The 23,226-nt window shown below is 29.0% G+C and overlaps 1 pseudogene; it reads left to right on the forward strand.

The window, feature by feature from the left end:
- The first annotated feature begins 992 nt into the window (after nt 1–992).
- Nucleotides 993–23,043, forward strand: LOC132949505 (uncharacterized; annotated as a pseudogene).
- Nucleotides 23,044–23,226: the final 183 nt, after the last annotated feature.

Consider the following 23,226-nt stretch of genomic DNA (forward strand, 5'->3'; position numbering starts at 1 on the left):
TATCCTTGTCAGACCAATCTCGAATTATGGTATGGTAGTTTGAAACTCTTATTATAATAACTAAATTTATAGTAAGGTTGATATTACCAATTTTTTTCTAGTCATCGATGAGTGATGACGCCCCTTCGTTTTATCATCAGTCAGATACTGTTTTTATTTTTATATACAACTGCATCAAGTGAATTATGGCAAAAATTCTCTAAAAAATACTTTTCACATGGAGCAATGCAAAATTTGATATTGCATATTTTTTATCGATTATACATATCTACTATAAAAATTAACCTTGCGTAATTCATACAAAACAAAAATATCATTCAATAGGTATAATATTGTTATTATTTCTATAATAAATTGATTTATATTATACACATACACATTTTGATTAGTTTTATTTTTATTTTCATTTTCCATATTATATTGATGTATACTATATTTATATAATTTGTGATACTAAAAGCGTTCTGACGTTTATAGATAAATAAATAAATATTTAAATTGTATTACTATTGAAGTTACCTTCATAAGCTGTATAATTTATTGAGAATATTCAAAGCACCTGATAAATCCTTTTATATTTTACCAATGATAGTAGGTACCTATACATAATGGTGTAAATTTGTATAATACATATCAAATGGGACTATACACGCTTTATAGATAATTTTATTTCTTTATTTCATTATATCAATTACATTAAATTATACTTTTATTTTAAATTGTTTACTTATATATTAAATACACAAGTATTATGATGTATGTTTATTAGTAATTGGTCCTGATTTATTAATGTTGTATATATTAGTAAGATGGATACACTGTTTTTATTTTAATCATTATCTAATTCTTGTGATATAACATTTTTACATCATATTAATAATGCTGCTTTTAACACATCTTACGTATACATGAAATATTTTACTCTTCAAAATGAGATTTTATTTTTTTATATTTTATCCATTTACATCCCCTGCATATGAAATGCTAGGATAATGTTTGTAAACGATACAACAAATTGTCGACGGAGACGAACAAAAAATAAATCTACCAAGTTACGCGAAGAAATTAAATTCCGTAACCATGTGGCGTTAATGCGTTATATTGGACTCAACCACATATAATTTGATCATCGTAATGATGAGTATAAAACTTTTAAATTAAAGTTAACCAATAGTTTTATTGCTAGTGATGTTGAAAGTGACATAAAAAAAGAAAGCAATCTCAATAACTTCTCTAAATTATGAGACACAGTTTTTACTTGAGAGTTTGTGTGTGCCAGCACAAGTTAAGAAAATTCGTTTACGAGTCACATTATTAGACAGGTAAACATTTTACTCCAATAAAATCATATTTTCCGGGTAGACTTGAATTCTATAGAGTTAAAGAAAAATCCGTAGCGAAAAAATATGTAGCAGAATGGAATGTCAGAGTCTGCATATTATCAATACCATGTGGATTTGGTAATGAATTGGATATAGTTCTAAAAATTTACATATTTACTATTGCGCTAGGAAAACAGTTCAAAGAACGGCTTTTTGAAGATAATGCCATAGAAAAATCTCACGATGGTGAAAATTATGGACATTGCTCTTTCCAAGGAAATGGCAATAACAAATGTTGTCAGAAACAACAAAGTACCAAGTAAAATCAATTTGGTCAAAGGAAAATGTCCATTACAATGCCCCCCCCCACTTTCAAAATTTGAACTTCTGTCCACGCCAAACCATTCTAAAAATAAAATGAGGGGGGGCATTGAAACAGTACCCCCCCCCCCCACACTGAATATTTTGATTCTTGTATGTGCTAAACGTTTGTGCATCGTTTGTGCAGAAAAGCGCACCCGGTCCCGACATTTGTGCTTAAAAAATGCCATCACTATCCCAAAAACAAAATGGGGGGGGGCATTGAAACAGGACACCTCCTTTTTGGAAAATTGAAATTTTAAAAGTGCCAAACGTTTGTTCATCGTTTGTGCAGATATGTACCCCAGGTCCAACGTTTGTGCACGACCAATTCCAGCGCTATCCCAAAAACAAAATGGGGGTGCCATTGAAACGGAACAGCTCTTTTTTTTTTGAAATATGAAATATTTTTCATTTTAATAAATGTCTTTTAAGTACCTTATAGGTTTAATATTATTTTATTATTGCCACGTAAACGTCTAGAAATAGTAGGACATAATATATATTTAAATATTGTATTATAATATAATATGTTTAAATATTATTTTGTTTGTTAAGTAATACTTGAAAGACACACTCTGCAAAAATTTAATATAAATTAAAGTTTATTTTCTTAATAAAACTTCAATAACATAATTATAGTGTTCAGATAAAAAATGAATAGTAATAAACATATTAAAAACCTCAGCATTGTTAAAATGTTAGAAGTTTATAACAAAATACGTACATAATTAGGATTAATACAAATATAATACCTAAAAATAAAAATAAAATTACCTCATTGACAACAAATTAATTTGAAAAAAAGGAGAAACTATTTAAGAAACGTGCGTTATCCCAGCACCCCCACAAGAAAAGTTCGGATTTTTTTTTTAATCCCATAATTTAAAACTCGATTCCTATGAATTTTTACGCTTGTTTTCACAAATTATTGTTAAAAACATAGCTTGTTTTTTTGGATGTCACGTGCTTGGATATATTTGATCAACATTTTTTTTGCTACTAAACCAATTGACCTACGACCTAACATTATTGAGGCAATAAATAATTGCGATTCCGGATGTGCTTCCCATCAATGAACAATTCTATGTGTTTTGAAACAAAAACTGAAACTCATGTGGGTGTAAATAGGACACTTGCAAGGTAAGATAAATAATAATTGATACATTTTCATTTATTTAGATATATTATTAGAAACAATATAATATGATTATATATTATTTGTCACTGGATATTATAGAGTACTTGTGTAAAATAAACATAATTACATAAATATCAAAATTTATTTACTTAAAAATAAAAATGTAATACTTATAAGATTTAAAATAATACATTTTCATACTAGGAGCACTAATTAGTATTTATATACAATATAATATAATAATAATATTATATTTGTTATTCAAATGAGTCTCAAAATTATTGTTTTGTACAATTCATTTCAAAATAATAAATGAACCCTTGTACAGTATCTGAGTTTTTGGAATAATATATTTTATTGTTACCACTATAATAAGTCTAGGGCCCGGATTTGTATGCATTTGCATGTTTTTTCTGAACAGTCCAAAAAATATCTAGGTAAGCTATAACTTTGATTTGTAGTCAATAGATCCGAAATATAAAGTTTTATTTTGCATAGGTACCTGTTTTTGCATATTTTGTAATTTTTTGCCATGTACTGCATGTACATTTCTGTATTTTACGATTTTTCATCGCATATATACGGTTTTTAAATGCATAATAATATGTAATATTTTGTTTATTTTAATTAACCTAACGTATTTATAATTATATTTATAGTCCATGTAATTTGACGAAGTCGTTTTCTTATCTTATCTGAGACCTATCGGGACAAGTAGTAATCTGTTATTGAGTAGGTATAGGTTTTAGTGAATCATACATTAGTCGTGTTTGTTTCTTTGTGTTTGTCGTGATCCAAGTGCGCGTAACTTTTAAACCTACTCAAAACCTGCTTTTGGTATGTATTAGTTTTCGTTGTGTCACATAATTTATTTAATAAACATTTTTTAGATTGAAATTACAATATGTTGAAACTAAAAAAAATGAATCAAAATAATATTGTATGATTTTATGTAAACATAATATAAAAAAAGCGGGTAAGTGGATGTCGCTCTGCTGTACAGAAGGTTACTAGTGGGTCAATGTATAATGGATTGTATTAAACTTGAATTCAATGATATAATATAATTGAATAAGAAAAACGATTCTGAGCGGAGACGGTTTGTCAGTCTGGATATTTTATATTGTTATCATTTATTATATCCTGTAAGTTGAATTAATATTATAATATTATTTTTTTTTATTCGTTTCTATAGTGATAAACAAAGCGTTGGAAATTAAGATCCCATTTTTAGCAGTTTTTTGTAATTTGTCGGTGGTTTTTCCCGTGGCATTAAATAACTATTGATAAAATTAAAATATTACCTCTTTAAAGTACCATCTTGATCCAATTTGCTAAAAGATAAGGTACTATAGTTGAAATCGAAGCACTCCTTCCGGTGAAAATTTTGTATACAGGATAAAATAATAAAAAAAAAACCACTAGCTTCCTCGCTCCGCTCAGAATTTAAAATAATCAAAATAAAATACTTTTTTTAATCGATTTTTTGCATATTTTTTATTTTATAGGGTATATTATTTCTATAAAATAAGAGCATAAATGCATATTTTATAGTGCATATTTCTGAGGTTTTTAGAGCATATAAATCCGGGCCCTAAATTAATAACTTATATTGTGTTGAGTAAAAACTGAAAATTATCAGTATGCATAATAATATTATTTGGCTCACAGAAAATATACGATAAACAGTTGTGTAAACTATAAATACCTAGCTGTAATGCTTATCAAAAATAAATATAATCAATAAATAGTTGATATTTTCATTACAGCTAATAATTGAAAGTTACAATTGGGTTGATCGATATATCAAACTTTAAACCCCCTTTTCGCCTTTTTAGGGGACACATTTTGAAAAATGCATTCTTAGTGAGTGTCTACGTCATAAAACGAAACTAATGACCCAATTTCTAACTCAAAGCTTCAGCGGTTCTGGCTAGGCAATGATGCATCAGTCAGTTCAGTAAGAACAAGTTATTTTATATACAAATAATTAGGAAATATTTTAGTTATATACTTTGGCCAAGAAGTCATATTTTTGAAAATATTTTATAAAAACATTACAAAACATTTTGATCATATTTTCAAAAAACATTTTTACGGAAACTTTATAAAACATAGTAAATTAGTATTTATATGCAATCATATAGACAGTATTTTGTTATCTCATGGGAAGAAAATATTTATACAATATTATTAGTCAAATATTTATTCTTTCAAACTATTAATAACTGGGTAAGTCTCGCTGTTATATAATAGGTGTTAAGAGGTGTACCTATTGTCATTGAGTTGGCTATTGTAATGAGTAATAGTTTCAAATATAATTTTTGAATTAATACAGAATGACTACTACTAATGGTTATTTTATGTTTAAATATCCAATTTCATTCCAGTTCAAACTTCAAACGCTTGTAAAAAATACCAGAGCTATGTATTTTTGATATTTGAAAATTGCTGTAAGAAAAACTTATGAAAAACCTTGTACCTATTGAATTGTCAAGCTTTTTAGCAATGTTTTAACAATGTTATCATATTACATAAATTGAAGTTATATTAAAGAAAATTGGAAAATGTCAAATATAAGAGCCATTGGTTTTAAAAAGATTTTGTAAATTATTAATTTGATTCTGAGATTTACATGTGCATTTTTGTTTAAAATACACCCCTTTAATTTAATATGTTGGGACCAAGATATGCGACGATCATAGGTAGGTTATTAACTGTTTGTGATTTCATAAAGATTGAAATTAGGACATTGAAATATTTTAGCGTGCATGTATAGTGTTGTGTAAGATAAAAATCTTGTTTGACTTTGAGCTTACAAGAAGTATACCATTCTTCATAACATACGGATGGTTTTGTAAACTTACATAGTTGCTGTATGATGGTCTGTATATCTAATATAAATTATAGCTTTGTTATCAGTGAATTCAGCTACTAACGTAGTACCGTGTTATGTGGAGTAGGTTTATTTGAGTAAAATATGTTGTACAATATTGGTGGAACCACATTTACGGGCTTCTTGAATTATTGAGGCCATATTAGAGTCTATAATATGAATGGCTTGATCATGAATTGCTTAAGCTTGATTGGCAAAATTCGATATTTCTTAGAATATCGAATAATGCTGAAAATCATCTAAACTAATGTATATAAAGCTGCACCCGGCACATGATTTATCTGCAAAATTTCAAGTGGAAATAACAATGCCTAGAGGTTTAGGAAGATAAGTACATAGAATAAATATTCAAAATTTCAAACGAAATTTACTGAAGAGTATATCCATATTTAACCCGTGTATGGATTCCTACATAACTAAACTTGAAAAAAGGTTTGTCAACCATAAGATATATGGCTATATTTAAATGTCAGGCTAGACTAAACGGCTTGGCAATGATGACGATTCATAAGGATGAGCAATGCTTAACAGTGGACGCAGTCTTGGCAAAACTGGGCAAAACCAAAAAAAGACTAGATTTTATTTTGTAAATTTTGAATTTTAGGTCCACATACAATATAGTATATATATAAATACAATATAAATTATAATATAATACATTTGATTTTATAAAAATAAAAATAGTACAATTAAAATACATATTATTTTTTAGGATCCCCCCCCCCCAGAAAAATTTTGAAAATCCGCCACTGATTAGAGATAATTGGATTTAAAACAGATTTGGAAATTTCATCAGTTTAATGTCTTTTAACAAGGAGGTAGTATGTAAGGTGTAAGTATTTTTTAATTTAAAAAGCTGCTCATTATCCCATACCTTATTGAATTCTAGTGATATCTCAAGGAGAACACAATATGATTTTTTTCGTAAGGGAGTATGAATTGAAAACAACTATTCTATGAGATAGGTGAAAATAATAGTATCTGAACAATAGAAACGAAATTGGGAGAAATGTTATTTATTTTCCATGCTTTTGTGCTAGTATTTATGAGAAGAAGGTCCACTGATACAGTCCTCCAGCTCTGCATTTGCAACTGTTATTAATCATTAATCTCATGTTTTGGAAAATTTAATGAGATTTTTATTTACATTTGTGGATTTAGGTACTATTTAGTATGTATTCTGGGTATTTTAGTAACAAACGGGATCATATAATGCCATGATGAATTTCAAAAAGACTAATTACTATCTCGTTATTAATTATGTAAACTAATTGTTGTTAATAAAAGGATTTTTGTTAGTATTTTTGGGCGATCTATTGTTGATTTGTAAATTAAATTATTAAAAATTATGAGTTAAATCAGTGTAGTACAAATGTCAGGGAAATTGAGCACTCCTTTTATATGAATAGAAGGTGCAGGTTTATTTGAGTGTTTGGAATCATCTGTTGTCATTCTTACAGATTGTCTTTGTTTGATTGATTCCAATTAAGTTTTAAACATTTTACAATTAGTACATAGTTCTAAATAATTAAATTTCATTTTTGAATGTCAGAAGATTGGGGGGAGGGGGGGCAAGTGTGACAGTTTTCAAAATTTGAATGAAGTATTTCGTTTGGCTATAGTCCGCAGTCTATAACTGGGTTCATTTTATTGGAGAGATTGCATTATTAGAACGATTGAGTTGTATATTTTAATAATTGTTATTTGATTTAGAATTTTAATTGGATTCGAGGGCAACATGATGGTAGTAGTATGTAATTTAGATGGTTGGCCGTCACGAAATGTCTTTTCGATAATAGGTAGATACCGACTCCGGAACCTGCGTGCGTGCGTGTGTGTGTGTGTGTGTGTGTGTGTGTGTGTGTGTGTGTGTGTGTGTGTGGTTGTGTGTGTGTGAATGCTACGCTATATACAGCACAATGGCTGTGCGTCGATTAGATTAATTAAATTAATCGAATTTCGGGAACCTACTTTTACCATACTTTTTAGAACTAAGTATGCAGAATGTTTGAATAAAATTATGCGATATTTTACTCCGAAAATGAAAAAAACACGAGAGAAAAACATCGAATAACATGGTGAGCATAAATACACGTGTACCAGACGAATACCAAAGTGGGAGTGTAGTGGGACTGAAATTTGATATTTAAACGAAAAATAACGAAAATCGTTATTTTGTTGTAATTCAAAAAATATGATTCGTAGGAACTTGAAACTTTTGGCTACTGTGTACATTGTTACTTAATAGAAACAATTACATTTTCAGAATATTTATATTAATTATAAGCTATTTATACTACGAACCAATACACGGCTGCTGCACTGTTCTTCGCAGAACATCAGTGTTGGTTTACAAGTTAATAACAGATACATATAATAGCAGTATTACATGAAATAATATTATGATTGTTATTATGTAATTTATGTGTTTTATATTTGGAAAACAATAGTTTTACTTGTAAAAAAATAAATTGCTAATCGCAATACAAATAATAATTTATAAATGTATAGGTAATACAATATTTTTGGAAATACTGGCTGACTGTGTGTCTCCGCTCATAAGCATTTTTTATAGTACACAATCATCGAATTAAAATGTATCACACCCATTACAGTGACCTACTTAAAGAAAAAGTACTCTCGATACTTTTTATAAATTATAGCAGAGTAACTTCTCCGGTTTTTATCATTGTCAAACGTTAATGCATTTCCATTTGTTCAAACAACGTTTATGCAATTTGCGTGATTTTAAAATCAAAACAAAATGTTATTATTATATTATGCTTTACAACATTTGTATAATACAAAATTATTAATTAATAACTATATTACAGTTTAAGAGGACGCCATTTGTTGTCTTCGTCTTACAAATGCATAATATACCAAATTTACGCTCAGAAGAACGCATTTAAAAATTAGAGTGAATCGACCTATTATGAATCTTAATGGTTATTATAATTATTATTATTTTGTACATTATCTATGTTTGAACTTTGTATTTAAGTTTTTTACGATAGTTTAATTTTTTAGTAGGTAAGTTATGCGTATATAATACAGCGTAAATTAAAAATTCTCATAACTCACTTAAAAAACTGAACTATAGTAAAAAACCACCATACAAACACAATTAATGTTTTTACTATGAAGTTTCAAATATCTGTGTGGCGTCCTCTTAACTCGTATGGTATTCTCGGTATTATATACGAATAATAATACATGCTGTACAATTATTTAATAAAAAACAAACACGTGCTGTGTTTTAACATCACTAAGTACACAATTGTACATAATATATTATTATATTGTTAATGTTAAAAAATCAATAAACATCATATATTGACTGATGGATATGAATTATTAAGTTTATTTTTAATGGAGAGGCTCGTTTCTCAGATAAAATGTTTTTTTAAATTCATTATTTATAATTTTGATCGTGACCATTATGTCGATGTCTTGGCGGCTTTTTTATAACTATTTGTTTATATTTAAGGCATAGATACAATCATATATTTATGCAAATTGAAAATTAAAGTTCACATGGAAAAATCATAATAAAGTTGAAATTTGAATTTATCGTACTGCTAATAATTATAAATTATAAAATATTTATTTTAATGCGAATGTATTTTTTTAAGTCATAATTACTGTGCATTTTTGAAGCTATTCTCCTCATAAAACGCCTGGGCGCTGGGCCGCTAGAGATCAACGAAAAAAAATTAGAGAGGGGCCAAAGCTAACTGCTAGATAATACCAAAAACGTGATATAAAAATTATTTTGTAAGCTCCTTCGATATTCATGAAATGTAAACAAGATAGTGGCAAACAATTGCTGATAATAATAATTCGTTATTTATTTTGCATCTTTACTTTCTGTGTTTTGTCATTTAATTTATAAATATCATTGTAAGTGAAAAGCATTAACAGGGACGCTGTGTATCATTTATATGTTATTTTTCTAGTGGCCCTTTACAAGTCCACTTTCCGCCGGCCTAAAAATTGATAAGCTTTCAATCGCCAATTGTCACAAATATATTATTACATTTTCTATTTAGTATTTTGTTTATTTAAAATGGTTTTTTCGTACCCGTTTTAGTGAGATATTAGGTTCAAATAAAATACAGATGGTTCGTCATACTGTACCCAATAAATGTTTATCAACTACCTGTATTCAATGTTTATAACAAAAAACAAAAATTAGTTTTTGAACTTTTATGTATTATTTTATCACCCATTTATTAAGAGATTAAAAAAAAACCAATAAAAACACTCAATAAGTATTTAGCAGCACATACTAAATTAAAATATTGTATTCTTTCAATTGAGATAGGTATTGAATTTTATGTTGTAGGTACTTCACTGTAGATACAGTTATTGATAAATATATTAAAACCTGTACTGTGAGGTAGAGTTGAATATTCCATAGTAGGGTTACATATTATATAGTTATATTTTAGCCTGATTATGGACTAATTTATAAAAACTTATTAATTTAATTTGTTATCTTTATTATTTACAAGTAGTTAGGTAAGTAACTACCTACCTACTTTTACAAGAAGTACCTACTGTTATGTTTTATATTTTATTTTTACTAGAGCAAGAATTTGTTGTAATTTTATTTATTTTTAGTAGTATAAAGTTTATTATATACTGAGAGAGCTTATCAAAATAATACCTAAGTACCTATACTTTTGTGTGTGTTAATTTTTTAGTATAAAGGCTCATTTAAATGTGCCACACATGGATTAAAAAATACCCCTACTGTGACTTATGTAGGCACATATGAATAAAAAGTTACTTGTGTTAACCACTTTTTAATAAATTATTATTTTTTATTTTTACAAGTTTTAAGGCTTCGACGACTGAGGTCATTAGCCTGTAGATCGGTAATATTTATACAGTAGGGTTAGTATAGTAGGGTTGGGATGGTTAGTACGGTCGGTTAGGAACACGTGTATGTGTGGCAATGTTTTTGCACACTACGAACCCGGATGGTCACCCATCCGAGAACTAGTGGCAACGGCCGTTGCCTACTTTCAATTACGTCACATGATTGATTTTTGAAGCATAGCTTTGGCCGGGGGTCCCGTAACCCACACCTAATTTTTTAGCATAAATAATTCAGATGCATATATTTTTAAGCTTTTTGGAACCATAATTTATATAACTTATAATGTCTAGGATGTCTAGTTTCGAGGCACCTACATATTATTATTATTTACTCATATTAAAATACCAATGTATGATGAATATGAAGTAGGTAGGAACCTAAATTGTATTTAAAAAGAATGTCAATGTGTAGTATTTGTATCTATAATGTAGTTAGTACTGTAATAGTTTGTAATACATTCATTGAATAATGAATTCTATTTATATTCAGGTATCCGGTATCAATTGATATCTATCAATATCTTAAGAAATGTGAGTTTTTATTAAACAGTGGTATAAAGTTGTATTATACGCATGGTATAACATTATTATTTATTTTATGCAGGTTGTATACTATATAAAAAAATATATCAGTCAATATTATTAGAAATTTAATTTGTTATTTAAAAAAATAATTTTATATGAATTGTAACTTAATTATTTTAAATTTAAATTATTTCTAGTGACTAGGTAATTGGTATATTATCAGGATCGGTTGTATGACTTTAAATATTAATTTACTCTAATATAATTCTTGTATTATTGTAATTTTTAAAATGTTTCACAAAAATATTAAGCCATTTTAAAATTGGTCATAATATACATTAGTTTAATAACCTGTGCTAAATTTCCGATAACTTTCAAGGTTTGGTACTGTATAATATTGTTGCGTATTACGGTATGACGCTAAAAAAAAATTAAAATAAACTTTCGTATTTTAATTTTTAAAAATATATTAATGAATTTTAAGAAAAATATTGCCAAGTGGTCATTGGTGTAATTGTTCTTTGTACCTACTGCCTTGTCAATAATTAATTTATACTTATCATTTTTGCAATATTTTTTTTTGTGTTACTTGGTATTTGTATCATTATATGGTAGTATACCATAGGTAGGTATACGGTATTAGTTATAATAACACATAATTAAAAATAATCTATACAGCTTACAAGCTACAGGTGTTTTTGGATACAATTCCTTTGTCGATAGGTACAAGTACAACTTTACAAAGGTAGATACAATGAAAAATATTATACGTAAAAATGAATTATGATAATAAAAAAATATCAACGAACATTATTACATTTTATTAGTTTGTTTCAAGTAGATGTTTTGTATTTTATAGTCTTCATTCAATACTAATTAACATAATAATTTAGCTTATTCAACTGTGTTTATTTTGAATGCTACCTACCTATTAGTTATATATTATATATTAATACACAATAGTACAATACTGTACCCTTGTGTTAAGCATTCACCCCCCTCCCCTAGCCCACGAAAATATATTCCAAGTGCGGCCTTGTATTATGTATATTGTAGGTTAGGACGGTTAGGTTAGAATTTTGTTTTATTCGTTGTAGAATAGTGCATTTACTATTTAGTGAGTTCCAGGTTATACCTATATAGATATATAATTTCTAAAAAATCTTTTAGAAGCTTTCTGTGAAATGGTTTTTTCAATGTTTTTTTTTTTTTTTTTTTACTATAAATGAAATAAAAATGTTTATTCTGTATGATGTATTGTACATAAATATATTTTCAACGACATTATATAACACTTGCAGTCGAAACGTAATTGGATGACATTATAGTAAATAAACGACAGTAGGTATAGGTACAAATTTAGCTGTATGTATATTTTTACTTGGAAGAAAATTGATTAAATTCGTAAGATAAACTTATTATTACTATTACATCTCAGACGATGCTATTGCGTCGTTGACGACTTTTTATGACGGCAAAAATAATATTTTATGTGTATAGTTGGATAATTTGTACTTATGTAAGAAAACGAAATTTTTCCAATATTATCGTACCTGTATTTAATACACATAATAATATAAAATATAGTATACGTTATATTATTATATATTTTTATATGAACTCTGTCTACGCAATAGCATTGAAATATAATAATATATATATAATATAATACACAATAATAGTAATAATAACATGTGGTAGTGTTGCAGACTGCAGTGCATACAATAACGTGTATAATATTATATTCGTCGTTATACCTTACCCACATACGAATCACATCAAGTGTGACTATTTAGTATTTATACCGTATAAACTATCCGGATACCCTAGTTCAACCCTTATGACTGCATGGCATAAGCGAGGACATACTATATCGTGACTGTATTTTTAACAAGCGTGTAATAGGGGTGGTTTCGCTGACGACGACCGCGGACGTATATTGCGGGGAGCGGGGAATGACATTATATCGTCGTCTATATATAATGTGGTCAGCAAGTTTACGCGACTTATAAGTATTCAACACCCACACACCCACACACACACCCACACACACACACACACACACACATACACACTGCGGTGGTGGTGGTGGTGGTGATGTGTTATGCAAGGGGTTTTTTAATGTGTAATAAATTATATACACGTTATAAGACATTACATAATTGAATTACGCACGCACTTATGACTTAGGTATATTATACACGCGCGTCGAGTGCTTAAATAGGTGTCACCCCACGGAAGGGATGTACATATATATATATATATATAAATACGATATAAGTAATTTACATTATTACGTATAGTACGCGTATTACGAGATATTATGTACATAAAACATAATAGTTCGATAACGTATCGTTTACACACTGCCGCCCCCTCCTCCGTCGTCGGACGACACGTCAACCGCGCTCGCGTGTACCCATATATATCCACCCATAATAGATAGGTACCTATTATCTGTCCCGTCCGATATTATGTGTATATGCAGCAGACGCGGAGAGTCGATGATGTGTATTACATTTAAGTCTTCACTGCCGGAAAACCTTTTGGAGTTTCGCAGCTGACGTTAAGCGCACACACGCGATACAGTTTTACTTTTCATAATCGTGTGTGTGTGTGTGTGTGTGTTTGTATGTGTGTGTGTGCGTGGGGGTATATAATATGCGTAGCTGGTGTACGGCGAGCGACAAACGTAAAACACGTTGACTACGATTAGCAGTTGTCAGGTGGCGACGGCGAAGAAAGACTCCTAGAGACTACAATATAATAATAATGATAATAATAATAAATATTACGCTATTTTATGTTATTATAAAACGCAATAACGTTCAAGTTGACACGGCGCGAGCACACAACGACGTCGACGGTGATATTAAAATATGCGTCACAAACGGCGTGTGATTGTTACCTACTCTATATACCGGAAGCGGAACGAGGGCGTGGAAAGATCCACGAGAAGGGAGTCGTATACGCATCATTTACCAAGATTGGTACATCGGACAGAGTGATGCAACGCAGACGAAACGAAGCTAAGTGACATTTTTTTTGTTATTAAAATTATAGTTAGGGTAATATTATTGCGTAAAACAATGTCTCCCTCCGCCGGTAAAAAATAAATAATATAATTATATAATATTTTATTCCGTGGTATATAATTATATTTCATACGAATAGGATTTTCGTAGGTTATTTATGGGATCCAAAGTTTTTGCACTGAGAACCTATACAATTTATTCAGGATTGCTGAAAAAAGCTTCCAAAATCGCACTAAAAACTTCGAAAAATTCCGAAACGAAAACAACGAACACATTACGAAACGGAGTGGTTTGGTTTGGTTTTTTTAAAATTAAATTCGACTTTTCTACTCGAACCGATCGTTTAAAATTTGGTTTCATTTTTCAAACTTCGAATAGTAAGCATTCAGAAAGTAAAAGAAAATTAAAGTAAATTCAAAAATATACGTAAAATTGAAATAATTGCATTAAAAACAAAACCATAAATCAGCTCGTATTTGCTTAAAATTTAAAATGGGCTTACACGAACAGGTTATTTTGTGGTTCCGTCGTGTTCGTGTGAACGAGGGAATAATGTATTGGGTTTATTTGATTGTAGGTAGGTAGCTTATTTAGCCATAAATTAGTCACACACAATAAATAAAAATATATACAAATACAACAATTTTATTTCCGAGTCCTATTTATATGTTTATAATTTACAATACAGTACAATGGCCGGGAAGCCAAAAGTTATACGACCATTATTTTTCGAAGTTATTTATGAGTTAATTTGTTAAATCAGTGTCAATTTTATAATTTTGACAAATATTGTTACTCCAAAACCGATATATCTATATAAAAAACAAACTAATGAATTGTAGCCTACTCAGACATGATATTTTTTGTGCATAAATCTATATAATGACCGTAATAAAAATAAGACACACAATTCATGTACATGTTTAAAAATATTTATCTCGGCGTAAACATAAAGCACACTGCCTATTACATAATATTATTATAACATGTCTGGATTTGTTATTTTTTAAAAAACTAAATAACACATTTTGGACTCTATAGCATAATATACCTAGTCTGGTTTAGTGACAGAAATAAATTTTAAATATTTCAAATTTTCATAATATTATTAATTTACCGACGACGAGGGCACAATATTAGTTAATCGTGTACAGTATTTGTTGTATAATCAAATAATTCCAGGAATCATAGAAATAAAATATTTAAACACGACTATATGACAACTTAATTTACAATATCACGGAGTTATAAAAACGTAATACATACATCATAGATGTCGTAGATCCTCTGTAAACTAGTAGTATATAATATTATTGTGTTAGACGATTGTGACTACAGACTAGTACAACGTATTTCCGGATCTTATAGCCATAATATATTATATTTTATGTTATATTATAACTTAACGTTGGTCTACATAATATTATCATCTTTATGCTATTGAGGACACAGTATTATATAATATTACTTTGACACATTGTAAAACAACGGGTATTAAAATATAACAAGTTTGATCAAAAAAATTTGTGATGGACAACAGTGTAATATTGACCGTTAAACAGTGGTTAGTGTCGTATCGGGGGGGGTGGGGGGGGGGGGGGATATGAGATCACATTTTGCAAACAATTCAACATACATACAATATGAAATATACTCGTATATGTATATTAAATACGTCTATTAAAACATTTATTTCTCCTCCCCCCCCCCCCCCCCCCCCCCCCGTGAAAAAATTCTAGATACGCAACTGAACGTACATAATATAATATTATATAATATTATGTGCGTATTGTCGACATCGAGGCCGATTTTATGGATTTTTCTCGACTACTCCTCGCCAGCTTTACGACGCGCACCTCCCGTCACAACCAATTGATTTTTATACACTATATACACAGGAGTGGATTTATATTTTATATGCTTTTAAAGCTCTTGAATTACGCACCAAAAGGCTAAAAATCAATATACTTGGTGTGAATAACGCATTTTTAATGTTGGATTCGTATTAAGTTAATAATAATAATTGCACGCAGCACTTGTATTTTCTGTTGATCGTCGGAGCTTGGGGGTTTGTTTTGTATTGTATTGATTTTCTGGCATTTTCTGCATCCATGATTTTAGTTTTATTATTATTAAGTTTAGTTTATATTATTATATATTCTAGAGCTGTTTTCATAACTTTTTCATTGCCAATTATTAAAACAATAACGTATTCAAAATTACATGTCAAACAAAGACAAAAATGTATGATACTGCAAAAATATGACATAAAAAGTCACTCTAAAATTAATTTCCATTTACAACTAGGTATAAAACATTGTGCAAAACTTTATAGGTACCTTACAAAACTAAAAAATCAATAATGTGAGAATGAATCAAATCCAATGTCATAATGTCAATCTTAAGTCGTGTTAGAAACGGTGAGACTTCAGGTTGCACTCCCTTTCTGTATCTTGCCCCTCTCTGTAAAACATGAATACCTAATAGCAATAACTAATAACTAATAATAATGTACATAATTTGTAGTGATGTGGGGGTAGTTGTAAATTGTAAAAAAATCATCAAATATTTAAATAATATTGTAATTATTTAAACAATTTATTACAATTTTTAATATGAATGTAAAAATATATTTTGATATTACAGTTACTGCGCGTATCATTGTATAATAAAACAAAGAAAATTGAGATAATATGAAAAAATATTTCAGCTGATAATACACCTTTTATTTTAGATTCTGAGTGGAGCGAAAGAATGTATTAGTTTTAAAATGATGTGTTTTTTTTTCTGTCGGTCAGCAACATTTTGGATAGTAACCATGCTTCGATTTTTGAGATCAGCATCTTTTCTGATAAAAAAGTGAACCTAGTTGGTACTTTTGGGAGGTAAAAATTGAAAATTCCAAGTAGTTATCGAAAACGTCGAGAAAAACTACCGACAAATTATGAAAAAACGCTAAAAATGGGATTTTAATTTCTAACGATTTGTATATTACCATAGCAACGAATAAAAAATAATAATATTATAAGGACTATGCTAACCGCTTAGAATCGTTTTTCTTATACAATGGTTTATCATTGTATTTAATTTAAATATAACACATCCATTACAACTACTGTACAGCAGAGCGGTACCCACTTGTCCACCTTTTTTTCCAATCGTCACTATCGCAGTACTCTACAACAATTGACAAATCATTCAAAACTATTCGTATAAAGTTCAACTTTGTTTTACCAATCTTATTTTATATAAATAACAATTTTATTCGCGAAAACATGATGTCCTATATACATTACACTGTTATAAGTTATAACGGTCATATAAAATTGCACTTTGTACCCAAATCCGGATTAAAAGGGAGGAATGATCCCGGGGCACATAAATTTGAGGGGCCGATCCTTTTTCAACATTTTTTTTTTTATACACACATTTAAAAGAAATTTCAAAAAATTGAATAAAATAAAAAATATTTGTTTCTATCACGGGAACTAATGGGATTCATTAATTTGAATTTTAAATTTGTTAATCATATCATATAAGCTTTGTAAATGAGTGAAATTGGGAATTGAGAACAGTAACCACATGTTTTATTTTGATTATGACGAGTTGTCCGTTGATATTTCGGTTTTTAATATATTTGTGATTCCTATAATAATATTATTAACTGCATTCTTATTTTGCTATGGTCTCATATTAATTATTTTATTTACAAATGGTACAAAACTATGTATGGCCTTAAAAAAGTGTTGCTTAAATTTGTTTTTAGAAGTGAAGTTATAGGAGAATTGTTCAAGTTTGAAAGTTAAGGGGGGGCTGCGTTAACTCCCGTTAATCCGGGATACAAATGAATGAACGAAACACCGAATCACCTTAGACGTTTCCAATAAGTCCAACCAATAAGTTTTACTGTACTTACTACTAATGATAATACGTCATAATATATCATATCAACTGTATTTTTATTTCTTAAAATGATATATCTCTAATGTATTCATAATTAATAGTAGGTAGGTACTTCGTATTTATGGTAAATACTATAATATGTGCGTGATAAGCATTTTTTGCCGCGTTCTAAATAACTATATTTGAATCGGGTTTGTTGTTCATAAATCATAACTATTATTATTGTTCTGCATATTACTCACAACGCATCACGTATATTATACTTTGTATCTGTATATATTTTTTTAAACGACCGTACGTGGAAAACAATAATTGATCGTTCTCATCGGTCAGCCCGATGTGATCTAACCATTTGTTAGAATCCGGTGAAATATGAGATATTTAGGTTATAACATACGTTACTTATAATGTACATCATTATTTAGATGGATGATAATACGTGATAAAAATTATATAAATTGTAGTGCAGCGTCGCTGAAGGGACGACGAGGAAAACAGGCGTTTTGTTTCATTTTTCAGTTCTTTGCGTCAACGTAGATGGTAGGTTATTACTTACAACAATTTTGATCACATTGTTTTTTATATTTTTATATTTTATTATTTATATTTTCACTCAAGTGGAAAATATAAATACCGCTCGACGTGTGTGAAAAAAAATTAACCATTAGATTTGTCACGTGTTATATTACCTATACCTATATACAACAGTAGAATATTAACCAATTACACGACAGCAGTGGTGGCATAACCAAGTACTTAGATTTGAAAGGGGGCATTGTTTTCCCGGTTCAAAACCTTTGATGTTTAATAAATTATTACTCATTAGTTGTTCTAATAGAAATTTAAAATTATTAAAAATACCCAGGTACAATAATTATTATAAGCGTTTGAAGTTGACATTTTGACAAAATCATGAAAACTCGCAAAATAATATGGAGTTGACAATTCATAGAATTTTAGATTTTAATAACTATAAGACTTGGAAATGTAATTCAAGTTTCCGCTTCTAAGTTATTCTTACTAAAAACGGTAATTTAAATATATACATAGGCATTTGAAGAATGTTGGGTCTGGAGATATTCTTTGTCATTGTTAAATTTGAATGATATTTTGCAGCATTTTATTATATAAATAAATTATTATATTATAATACAGACGACGAGAGATTGATCTGTGCTACTAGATCAGCCCGGGAAATTCAGTACGGAATTAAACGACAAAAGCATTTCCTAATAAAAAAAAAAGTTAATTTGAATTATTATATGGATGGTTGTTTGACTATACGCTTAAGAAAAAATAAATAATTACAAAATCGTTTCATCGCTTTTATAAACAGTGAAATGACTATCAATACAATAGCGGAGGGCTGTCACCCGACGAGAGGTCCTGCACTTAACCCAAATCTATTACATCCAAAACAGGATTAATTGACACAGGCAAAAGTTTTTGAAATTCTCGTCAAACAAAGGACATAATTACATTTTCGATAGTTGTTTATCAATATTTATTTTAAATATCTATATATACATAACATATTACTGTTAAATTTATATTTTATACATCAAACTAAAGTTTAAAGTGGTTGATGTGATGAAATATCGATATTAGTTGAAGTTCGTAATTCAAATATTATAAAATGCTAGAATCCCATTATTCCTCAAACGTCAAACCTAACAACCACACTACAATATAATATAATATTTCAAATCATTTTAGCAAATCTAAAAACCCTTCCATTACTCCCACTCACAGAGAATATATTATCTATTATAATAAATACTCACATTTATGATACATAAATTACACTTATATACTGGCTAGTGGCTGGGTATATTAGTATTTAATAATAATATTATATTATATTATAGTTTATAGTTTATTAATTATTTTAAGCAATATAGTAATTGGTTTATATCTTTTTTTTTTATTTCAAAATCGATGAAAAAATCTTTTTTTTATAAGTGTAAATGCTGTACGTGTGAAGTGTAAAGAGGCCTTAGAAAAAAACAATTATCGATACCTAATATAGTGTAGGTATATTAATATTGCTTAATTTTTCTATATTTAAAATAATTACCGACGTTTCGGTATTATCAACTTTTATTTATATGTATGACGTATTTAATTTTATTTGTAACACATAAACTTATCTATAATAGGTATTATAGTTTATATCACGTAATGCTATAATACTATCGATGTAAATATTAAAAACAGCTAATGGTCTGTCATTGCATAAACTTAGTATGTTAATATTCCTGGTTGATGAAATACAATTTTGAATTATTTACTTCGCCCACGTTTTGAAAGTCAAACTTACCCATCTTCATTACCCATCTTACATAACCTAACGTAACGTATAACATATCCACCCTTCACAGTTAAACTTAAGATTGTCCAGTTTTTAATGTGTATTATGTATTCTTAAATTATCTTAATATGCATATTATATATTATATTGTATAATACCTGTTTAAAAGCCTGGGCTTTATTTTTATAGTTGTCGTGAGCTAATTGAGTGGTCGTCTAATAATTGATTGCTATCATAATTATCATGTTATCAGATTATAATATGGATAATTTTTTCACTCCAAAAACCATACTATTTGTATCCATATGATAACAATATTATATTATTTAAATATTGAATAACATCAGAATTCATCCGTTTTCATATTTATATATATTATTATATTAATGTAAATATAATACCTACTATATCATGAAGGAGTTTTTTTTTTTTATTAAATTCGTGAGTTCTCTAGTTTATTGCAAGTATAATAATATATTCTTAATTATAAAATATTTTTGTGTATCATAATTTAAGTCACTTTAGATTCCAAACGGAATGCGGACATCGGATCTTGAGCACTTGTCTCGCTTCACTCACCTCAGCCCAGAACAATAGTTTTGAGTTATAATATTAAATTCAAAACCAGCAAATAAAATAAAACCATTCAACAAATGACCTCGCTTTCTGATATTTCTTTAGGTACTTTTCCTATTGAGAAAATCAAAAATAACCCTTCAAAGTACCATCCAGAATGGATATACCTTCTTTAGTTCTATAATACAATACAATTATATTTTGGCCAATCTATGAAATTTTTTTGTGCTTTCGTTTTACCGAAGAAAACTGCCTACAGAGACATGTAATAACAAATAAAAAAAAATAACAACTTTAAGAGCTATAGTTACATTCACCTATTGCTGGAGCTTAAAATGGTAAACTAAGTGAAATATACAAAATAATACAACTTTAAGTCTTCGTGTTATGAAATATGTTTTTTGTAATCCTCTCCACTTGAAATATCTTTTAAATCGAATAAGATATTAAGTTTTACCTATCAATGTACAATTATCGAATTACTGAAAACGAATTATGCCGTTATATTATAATAGTTAAGTGGTCATTTCTCTTACGAAGGCACTTTTCGATTCCGTTTTGCATTCCATGGTTCAACGTATCACAATAAGCGTATGCTTATCTATCCAATTTTATTATACCTTACTAAAATCTCTTCTAACCGTACTTTCATCCTTGAATACAATAATAACAATCAAATACCACACGCAGTAAAATAAACGGGAAGTGGTCGCAGTTGCATAATCTTAAGAGGTTTTCCCCCTCCCTTGGCCTTTTATATTTGCAATACTTTTAGAATTTTGAAACGAAAAATAATTGTTTTCAATCAATTTTGAACTATCCGTCATATTATATTTTACAAAACAACTAAATATCTAGTAAAATCCGAATGTACCAAACCACATAACTTCAAACGTTATTTCTTCGATTTTCACGTGTCTTTGTTCATTGATTATTCTGTTAATAATCATAATAGTATAAATAAATAAAACATTATTGTCCGTTTCTTAGTAGGTACTCGTTAATCTCAGAAACCACACAAGCTGTTGAAGCCATATTCACATAACATGTATTATAATTCACGGTTGGTGCACCCATTGGTCAGGAGCCGCTAAAAAGATTAAAAATTAAAAAAATTAATATAAATATATTATCATATAAGTACATAAAGTAAACAATAATTTCTTTAATTTCAAACCGTACAACCATAAACATTTTTTCATGGGAAATACAACATTTACTGAGTCAGGTATATACATTATAAGTTAATTACTTATATGTATCTTTGTAGAGCTTTTATAAACCAATAAAAGTAAATCTGTTGTTTTATGTTGCTAAATATTTTTTTTAATATTACCTTGTAATAATATTTTTTCTATTTAAATTTAATTAGGTGCCTATAACAAAATATTGAAATATTGACTTTTTTTTCATATCTATGATTAACAATAAAATGACGCTTTTTCATGACACCCTTCTTTATATCTATAATTATAGCCTTAATTACGCCACTGAGTAGTTGGGCGCGTTCGTATTATTATGTTGAATACTTTTTTTTTTTATGGAAGTTGAAGCCTCGATAACACGATCATTGGTTTGTATTACATACTTAAATTACTTAAACTAAATTGTACATTTTAATATAAATAAAAAATACAACTTTTTTTAATGGAATTTTCGTCGGTGCCCAGTACGTCGTGAAGGTGTATTACTGGTATGCCGAACTTTTGTCGGGCCTCTTGTGTGTCTCTATACATTATGTGATAATATGTATGATTAAGTTGCATAGCCACACGTTTGGCATATTCGTGGTAGATCTTTTTTCATAAGCTACGCATGTGCAGTGTAGTGCGTATGACCTATTCTTATGTTATATACCATTAATACACATACTGCACAATATTTCGTCGTTGCTTTTTTCTCATAATAATATCTGTCATAATTTTTCAGATTTTCCGATGTTATTTGTGCACTGCTCTTCAACATTTCCAGCTCCTGCAGCATCACTTGAAGTCGACCTCCTGAAGCTGTCTGTTGCCAATACACAAGCGTTCTTGATCGGATCCGACAAATCCGTCTGCGTAACATGCGACGACGAGGGCTGCTAACGTAGCTGCTGGACACTGCTCAAGATTAATTAATAAAAGTGCGAGCGCGGGCGCACGGCCATAATAAAATATAATGATAAAAAATATGATATTATAGTAACCGTGCGCGCGGCGGCGGCGTACAAATAACTCTTGTGCGTGTGACAGCGGCTATTGTGGCAGCGCCCCGCAGACGACGAAAGG

This window comes from Metopolophium dirhodum, chromosome 1, assembly GCF_019925205.1.
Source record: "Metopolophium dirhodum isolate CAU chromosome 1, ASM1992520v1, whole genome shotgun sequence".
NCBI classification, from domain to species: domain Eukaryota; kingdom Metazoa; phylum Arthropoda; class Insecta; order Hemiptera; family Aphididae; genus Metopolophium; species Metopolophium dirhodum.